The sequence below is a fragment of the Bos javanicus genome, chromosome 13 (genome assembly GCF_032452875.1).
Source record: "Bos javanicus breed banteng chromosome 13, ARS-OSU_banteng_1.0, whole genome shotgun sequence".
NCBI classification, from domain to species: Eukaryota; Metazoa; Chordata; class Mammalia; order Artiodactyla; family Bovidae; genus Bos; species Bos javanicus.
This window is the reverse complement of record NC_083880.1, coordinates 62,435,572-62,445,031: the sequence shown is the minus strand read 5'-3', so window position 1 is coordinate 62,445,031 and position 9,460 is coordinate 62,435,572.

Genomic DNA, 9,460 nt, shown 5'->3' with positions numbered 1-9,460 from the left:
AAGCAATATTCCTCAAAGTCTTTCTGGCAGCCTGTCTGAAGCGTGTTATATTCAGACTCCAGTCTCCCATCCTGAAGCTACTGAGTCAGAAGCTCTGGGGAGTGGGAGGCCTGGGAGCCTGCATCTGTACACACTGCCAGGGTATTCTGTGCTCACCAGGATTTGAGCTGCAGTGATGATAGAGAAATAGCTTTGACATGGACTCAGAAGACGTGGTCCCAACCCTGCCACGCTACTCCCAGCGTGTGGCCCTGGGCTAGTCCCTTTGCCTCTCTGGGCCTCAGTTTCCCCAGATCCAAAGTAGCATCTCTTAAAATCTGCCAGAGGGGTGGGGTTGCATTTCTTGAGCACCTGCACCCACACCTGGGTTTTTAAGTTGACTGTGACATTGAATCACAGACACTGACTCTACTCCAGAAATCATCTTCAAAATGGGAAGTTTAATCATTTGAGAGGGAGACTGGACAACACTGGTGGAGTGCCTACATCCAGTCAGGGAGCCTCGGGGCCTGGCAGGAAGGAGGTGGTGACTGAGAGCACCGGTTGGCGTTCTGTGCCTAAGCTTAGACCTCGGGGCTCAGTATTGGGAAACCTCAGGAGATCAGATTGGGTGGACATCCTCTTCACAGAGGGAAGTCCTGGGAAAAAGAAATGCCAATATCCAGGTGAGCAGGCCTCTCCGAGTGGCCTCCTCTCTTTCTCCAAGCCCCTGATTGAGGCTCCAGCCTTTCCTACTGTGGCCTGCCTTGTCCGCTTCGGCATGTCCAACACCAGCACCAGGTTCCTCCCCTTCCTCAAGAACCTTCTACAGCTCCCCACCTGCCAAACTCTTTGGCCAGCCTTCCACGCCCCCATCTCCTGCTGCTTACCTGCTTCTATCAGACCTTTTTCTCTTCTCCAAACCCTCTGGGCTTCCTTACTTCTGTGCCTCTGCTCACTGCGGTGCAATGGAAGAGAGCCAGTGAATTTCAGAGGTGGTAGGGCCACTTTCAAGGCTCTGTGATGCTGTGACATTTTGATGAAACTGGAAGGGCTCTTGTGAGTGATTTGACTAAATGAGTCAAACAGAAATGACACCATGTGACTTCCAAAACTGGATAATAAAAACATTACTCAGTTTCCATTCTGTGCCTTTGAATCCGGAACGGGGACAGGCTGTCCACGTGCAGGTGTTCTGGCCAACAGCCACTGTCAACTGCCCGACAGGTGAATGAAGAACACTTCAGGTGAGTCCATCCCCCAGATATCAAGTCACCCAGCCATTATTCCCAGTTGAGGGCTCACACCTTGGAACAGAGATGAGCTGCCCTGATCCACAGAATTTATGTGGTAACTAAAACTCTAATATCACTTTGCTGACTTGTAGTCAAAGCTATGGTTTTTCCAGTAGTCATATATGGATGTGAGAGCTGGACCATAAAGAAGGCTGAGTGCTGAAGAATTGAAGCTTTCGAACCATGGTGCTGGAGAAGACTCTTGAGAGTCCCTTGGACAGCAAGGAGATCAAACCAGTCCATCCTAAAGGCAATCAACCCTGAATATTCATTGGAAGGACTGATGTTAAAGCTGAAGCTCCAATACTTTGGCCACCTGATTCGAAGAGCCAACTCACTGGAAAAGACCCTGGTGCTGGGAAAGATTGAGGGCAAGAAGAGAAGGGGGTGACAGAGAATGAGATGGTTGGATGGCATCACTAGCTAAATGGTCATGAGTTTGAGCAAGCAACAGAGAGATAGTGAAGGACAGGGAAGCCTGGTGCTGCAGTTCATGGGGTCACAGAGTTGGACACGACTTAGCAACTGTACAACAACAACAACTAAAATTGTGCTTTATGACACAAAGTTTTGATGTGGTTTGTTACTCAAGATTAGTAGCAGAAACATCTATTAAGCAAGCTCTTTGAGCGGGACATCTAGCATTTGTTGTTCGTCCACTATAACTGAAATAGGACCTCATGGAGTTACTTGAGAAGTCTCATTGCATGTCCTGCCATGAAATCTGCTGCCTGCTCCCCAGTGCTTCAGGGAGCCCTCTCACTCACATGCATAAAGCTGGAATCCCTGTAATTTTGAGGAGCATCCTCGGTTTATCAGGGAACCCTCAGAATCATCCCAAACTGGTGGAGATGCTTAATAAAGCCTCTTCACACTCTTAAATTTAAAATAACAGTTTATTTGGCTTTTGCCATTGTCAACTCAGGATGTAGTGATGGTTTGGTCCATCTACCGTGAGCAGAAGGAAGGGGCAATGTGATCTGAGGCCTGAACAGTCAGGCCAGGTGTTGAAGATCATCTCTTGAGTCAGCAGGGCTAAGCCCACCAAGCCTCACTCCTCTGTTATATACCTGTCACTGACCCAGAAGTCCCAGTGTTCTAGACCACCCATTATCATTTGGACCATCCACCCCAAGCTTCTCTGCCCAAATTCTCATCTGATCCAACCTTATCTCCTTTTCCTTCCCTAGTCTTCCAAACCTTTCCATCTTCTCACTTTGAAAGAATGTCTGAGCATATCCTTTGATTTCTGAGAAATCATAGCCAATAGGAAATGAAATGAGTTGCTTATGACCCCCAGATGTACCCGCCTAAAAACAGTTAAATTCTTTCAAAAATTAAATAGCAGAAAAACAAACTTGTTGAAGGATGTGGGTATCTAATGTCTGAGAAAGATGTGAGGGACATATGGACGGCTTCACTGCCCCTTCACCTGCACAGGACCAGCTGTGGGGCTGGAGAAGGGGGTTGGGGGCAGACCCTGCAGGGCCTTGTGAGCAGTGGTGAGGGGTCTGTATTTCACTCTGGGTACCACAAAAAGTCCATAGATGAGCTTGAAGCAGAGAAGGTAGGTGATTGGTCGTGCAATTAAAAGACCCAACCCTCTGGCGGCTGAGTGGAGAATGGTGCAAGATTGGAAGGAGGGAGACCAGTGAGGAGGCCAGAGCAGGGGTTCATAGGAAAGATGATGGGAGGGGAACCAAGGTGGAGGTAGAACTAGAAACAATGGATGAATTCATAAGGATTTATAGGAGGTGGTTCTAACACTGGAAGTAGGAACAGAGCAGCCTTAGCCACTGGCCTGGGAACCAACTTCTGGTCACCCTCTTGAGGCACTGCCCTTTAAGGTGGGACTTCCTCCCCTCTAACCCTTCCCAAGGCAGGCTGGACAGGAAGTTCCACCCTACTGCCACCTACTTTCTGAGCCCACCTCCCAGGAGCTAAGGTTTGGGTGTTTCCAAGAGACCAGGAGAGAAAGAGACCCTGGATCCTGGGGAAGGTAATAGATTGTGAAGGTCCCTAGAAGAGTCTCTGATGATGCTTCCTCCTCACACAGGCCTTCTCTGACCACCCAAAGGTGCCTCACCCTCTCTCTTCCCTCCTTGATATGTATCCATGTTTATCTTTTTAACCCTCAAGACCATCTCAAAATAGCCTTTTTGTTTGCTAATTTACTTATTCTTGTTTTCTTAGAATTTATTGTTAAAAATCTGTCTTGTGGAGTAAGACTGAAGCTCTAGGAAGGCAGAATTGGTAGCCACTTAGTGAATGAATGAATGATGCAGTCAGGAATAAACCTAATACATTGAGTTACAATAGACTAAATAATAAATATAAACTAAATAATTTAACTCTCTGACATTTAAGTGAAAGAGAAAATAAGACATGGAGGGGAAGTTCTTTTTAAAAATCAGTGGGAGCAAGATACAAAAGGACTTAAAAAGGACTTCAATACTTCTTTGCCCCTCAAGGCGATAAGCTGGCATCAAATATCTTTGCTAAAACTGCTCTAAATGTCCTCTGTGGCTGTAATGGAGCTGTTTGGAGGAAAAACTCCTGCCTTCCTCTAGGAAGGATCCCTTAGGCATCTTTTGCTAGCAATGCCAAGTACCCTTCCTTGTTCTCAGCTTAGTTGATCAGAGGTGCATAAATTAATCAACAGAAACTTAAGTAGAGTTGGGAGGCCAGAATGGGGAACTCTCACATCCCATGACAATAGGAAGAAGAAAGACTCCTCTTCTCTCCTGGCAAGGACTCAGCCAATGAAAAACCATGGACCCTTTGTTTACTACAGCCCTAGCAACTTCCTTTCCCCCTCTATAAAAGTGCTCTCCTTCTCTTGCCATGGGGGGACACGCACACAGCTCACCATGGTTGCAGACCCCAAGTTACACTTTTCTGCTGGTCCTGAATAAGCTCGTCTTTGCTGAAGAAATAACTGGCAGTCTTTTAGTTCTAGGTCAACAGAGGCAAGAGGGTCCCAAAGGCTCACACTCTAGAAATTCTAACCACAGCAAGCAGAAATTAAGCACTTACTGTGTGCCAGCCTTGGTGCTAATAAGCACCTCAGAAAACAAAAAATGATCTCATTTAAATAGCCTCACACTCATTTTAAGGTATTATTATTATTATCCATTTTACATATAACAAAGAGCTAGTCACTCAGTCATTGGAGAAGGAAATGGCAACCCACTCCAGTGTTCTTGCCTTGAGAATCCCAGGGATGGGGGAGCCTGTGGGGTCGCACAGAGTCAGACACGACTGAAGTGACTTATAGTACAGTTACAGTCACTCAGTCATGTCTGACTCTTTGTAACCCCATGGACAGTAGCCTGCCAGGCTCCTCCATCCCTGGAATTCTGCAGGCAAGAATACTGAGTGGGTTGCCATTCCCTTCTCCAGGGGATCTTCCCAACCCAGAGATCGAACCTGGGTCTCCCTCATTACAGGCAGATTATTTATCATCTGAACCACCAGCGAAGCCCACTGATAAGAAAACTCAAGATTAGAAGGCTAAAGGGCCTCACTAAGTCAACCAGTGACAGTGATGGAATGTGAACCCCATTCTCCTGACTCCAAAAGTCTTGCTCTTTAATGACCTCCTGATGCCAGAGTTGAGGCTGGTGATGTATAAAGCTGTCTTGTGGCAGGGAAACCTCTCTGTAGAATGCTGTCTGATGGTTTTCAACATGAAGAGATTGGCCGTTTTCCTCACTGTCTGGCAGAGAAGGAGCCTTGGGGTGGGGCTTGGGGAGCAGTTGCTCTGAGCAGAGAGTACCTGGCCAGAGTCTAAGTTTCAACGGACATGCAGTCATTGGGCTTTATTTCTAGAAAAAGAGCTTGTTTGTAAAGAACCAATCTGGGAGCTTCCTTGCTCATTTTGTGGGCTGCTGCTGCATCCGTGCCTCCTCAGCTTGGACCTGAAGACATGAGATGCCTAGTATTTCTGCAGAATCTCTATGGCAACGGGAGCCTCACTGCCCCTCATGTCTAACCACAGATAAGACCTGTGGTTAGACATAGAAGACCTGACCATGCTCATGCGTATACCTGGTTTCCCCTTCCTCCTGATCACACTTCCCTACCCCTTGAAGTCAAGCTAGATCATGTGACCTGCTTCGGCCAATGAAATGTGAGTGAAAGCGATGCTTCCTGGTGGAAGCCTGGAAGTGCTGGTGCTTGACTCCCTCCTTATGCTTTCTTTGCTCTGGGGACTGTGCAGATTTGGGGACAAATTCAGCCCAGGGCTTCCCCCCTGCAGCTTATGAACAGAGACAGTGTGGTAAGTGGAGAGGGCTTGAGCCTTGCAGTTAAATCATCAGGTTTAAACCCCAGCTCTATCATTTTGCAGCTGTGCAACCTTGGGCAAGTCATTGCAATTCTTGATGCCTCAGTTTCCCCACCTGCAAAATAGGAACTATCCTGATATCTACCTCATGGTGCTCTCATGAGGTTAAATGAGATCAAATCCCAAAGTCTCAGTGCCAGGCTCAGCAGGTAGCAAGCACTCCATAAACATCTCTCAGGAGGATGAGGCAGGAGGATATCCTATTTTTGCCTCTTTCATCTCTCCCCTGGGACCTGAGATGCACCCATCCACCACCCTTCCGGCTGGTAGTGGATGGGTGTAAGTCACATGCTGGGAACACAGAGAAGATGGGGAGGGGAGAGGGCAGGTGAAAGCTGAGAAAGGAGTGGAGACTTTTGTCATCTTGGCGAATGGGAGTTAGGCCAGAGGGCAGCCCTCCGGCAGTGTGCAGTCAGTCTAATGACTTTGAACTTGCTCCTTCTGAGTGCTGACCCTCCCTGTGCGCTGTGGAGTTGGGGTGGGAGAATTGAGGAATGAGAGATCAGCCAAGCTGAGAGCTGAAGAAGGCAGTGAGAACTGAATTAAGGTCCCCCCCCTGCCCATCCACAGGGTCCTCAGAGGTGTCTGGCATTTTTCAGTAATGGACTGAACCATCTTTCATGAGGCTGTAGCTACATCTGCCAGATGCCCCCCGTGAAGTCTCGAACAAGGAAAGAAACACCCAGACCCTGAGGGAGGGTCCTTTGGGGAGACTCGCCCCAACTGCAGGGAAAGAGGAATCTTTTATTGAAAGCATAAAGTTCTCAGCTTGGGGTCTGGCGTGGAGTCTGAGAGGCCTCGGTCTTCTAGGAGAACTCTATGCCCCTGCCGGGCACTGACCATGAATGGGATTGTTCGTCAATGCGGGCAGTGGCTGGACCCTTTCTCACGGCAGTGGCATGTGAGAAGATGGTTGGAGGGATGGAGAGGGACCTGTTGAGGAGCTGAAGAGACTTGGAACTGGGGACCGTGTCAGGCCAAGGCTTTCCAGGACTGGTTCCAGCTTCTCCCCAGGCTGTAGCAGCATCTCTGCCTCTGTCATTCAGGTGCTCAGCACCAGAAGGTCCTTGGAGGGCAGAACACAGAGCTGGTTAGTGAATGGGGCGGCTTCTGGCTACAGCTCAGCAGACAGCCGCCTGCCTTAGGGTCAGGCCAGTCGCATTTCTCGGCAGCAGTAACTCTGAACAGTGGAGACAGCTGGGGTCAAAGGGGCCTGAGAATCACCCTGGCTGTGTCCATTAGCTTGCTGTGAGCAGGGGATCTTGGGCAAGACACTTCCCACCCTACCCCTCATTTCCTTCTTTTCCAAATAAAGACAAGCAGGCCTGAGCCCCTCTCCAAACTCTTCCAAACTCCAGTTTTCATAATTAAAAAGATCTACAACAATAATAAAAGCAACAGACTTAATTCATAGCACAAATGAATACCCATGTGTCCATACTGGTATAAGTAATTGAGTAAATAAATAAATGAGGGAGAAGGGGTAACTTTTCTTTACAGCAGAACCCCAACTAGTAAGTGTGAAAGGAATTGAAGAGATAAAAAAATCACCATTCAGGCAAACAGCACAGTAATACTGTTGAAGGCAAAAATCATTAATGAACGACAAAAGTAGTGGAAAAAGTGTGGTGAGAAACAGAATATTTGCATAGTGTTGAAGTTTAGGCCCCATGCAATATTGATTAGTTATAAAGGGAGAACGTAGCAACTTGGTGGAGAAACCTGGCAGGATCCACCTTAACCACAAGAGCAAAGCTGAACACTTCCGGGAAGGAGATGCTGACGTCACGGGCCCTGACTTGGTACCCTGACAAGGGCACAGCATTGTTTGGCAGCATTCTTGCCAAAAATACATAACCTCATCTAATTATGAGAAACTATCAGTCAAATCCAAATTGAGAGACATCCCACAAATCCAGCCCAGCTCATCAGAAATGTCAAGGTCACAAAACACAAGGAAAATTGAGGAACCGTCCCAGATTGAAGGGCGCTAAGGAGGTGTGACCACCAACTGTGAAGTGGAAGCCCGGATCCTGAGCCAGACGAAGGACATTCGTGGGAAAGCTGGCAGGTGAGGCCTGTGGATTTGTACTAATGTTAACTTCCTGACTGTGATCGTTGTACTTGGACTATAGCAGATGCTGACACTGGAGGAAGATAGGTGAAGAGTGTTCTGGAACTCTCTCTGAACTATTTTTGCAACTTTTCTATAAGTCTAAAATTATTTTAAAATAAAAAGTTAAAATAAATGGCTAGACCCATTTAGTAGTAGTAATAAGAAGAAGGACTTCCCTGGTGGCTCAGACAGTAAAGCGTCTATCTACAATGCGGGAGACCCAGGTTCGAACCCTGGGTTGGGAAGATCCCCTGGAGAAGGAAATGGCAATCCACTCCAGTACTATTGCCTGGAAAATCCCATGGACAGAGGAGCCTGGTAGGCTACAGTCTATGGGGTCGCAAAGAGTCAGACACAACTGAGGGATTTCACTTTCACTTTCCTTTCCTAATAATAAGAAGAAGAATAGCTACCATTTACAGAGGGCCTATAAGACTCTTGAGAGTCCCTTGGACTACAAGGAGATCAAACCAGTCCATCGTAAAGGAAATCAATCCTGAATATTCATCGGAAGGACTGATGTTCAAGCTGAAGCTCCAATATTTTGGACACCTGATACAAAGAGCTGACTCTTGAGAAAAGACCCTGATGATGGGAAAGATTGAGGGCAGGAGGAGAAGGGAATGACAGAGGATGAGATGGTTGGATGGCATTACCAGCTCAATGGACATGAGTTTAAGCAAGCTCTGGGAGATGGTGAAGGACAGGGAAGCCTGGTGTGCTGCAGTCCATGGGGTCAAAAAGAGTCGGACACAATTGAGCCACTGAACAACAGAGAGCCTACAAGAGCCTCTGAGTCTTTCTCTTTTTTTCTGAATCTTTCTTTAAACCAGTGATTTTTCACCTTTCAGACCCAACACCCATTTTTCATTTGATTATAGGTCTTCATTACTTCCTTTACTCTGAAATGAATCTCATAGATTACATAATTTACTGATACATATATTTTAAAAGCCAGTATAATTCTTTTACTGGAATATACAGAAGAAATAAAAGATAAGTAATTTATAACAAAATAATATGTATTGAGTCAGCCAAAACATTAGTTTGGGTTATTCCATAAGATGTTACGGAAAAACCCAAATGAACTTTTTGGCCAACCCAATTATTTTGATATAAAATGCTCAAGCGTGATTATTCAGGAAAGAAAATTCATCCCTACGCATTTTAAAATTCCCTTCAGGTTGGGGAGGTGGGTTGCAATACAATCTCGGGTGAAAACCCCTGGTCTGAGCTATCTCTGTTACTTCAGTGCAAATCCTGCCTCTCACTAGCTGAGTGACCTTGGGCAAGTGGCCTACCCTCTCTGATACTCAGGTCCTTTACCTACGACATGAGGCCAACATTGACCGGAGCCCTAAGACAGTGCAGGGCGCACCACATGTGCTCAGTAAATGGTAGAAATGATGACTGTGGTGACGATGGGGACAATAAATTTCTGCCAGTCCTGCTCACATTTCCTAACCCATTTTTAACAAGTGAATGATGACCGTTAACACTGAAATGCTGTGTCTCATTTAATCTCTCACTGTCAACTCCGTGAAGTGGGTGGTGGTGTTCCTCATTTCAGATGAGGAAACTGAGGCTCAGAGTAGTGCTGAGGTCCTGCAGGCGCTCAAGAGAAGGGACGACGACTGGCGCCCCTAAGGACACCCCAGAGCCGGCGTCTGACCCACATTGCCCATTCAAGGTCACTGCCACCTCTCTTGACTCTTCCCCAAA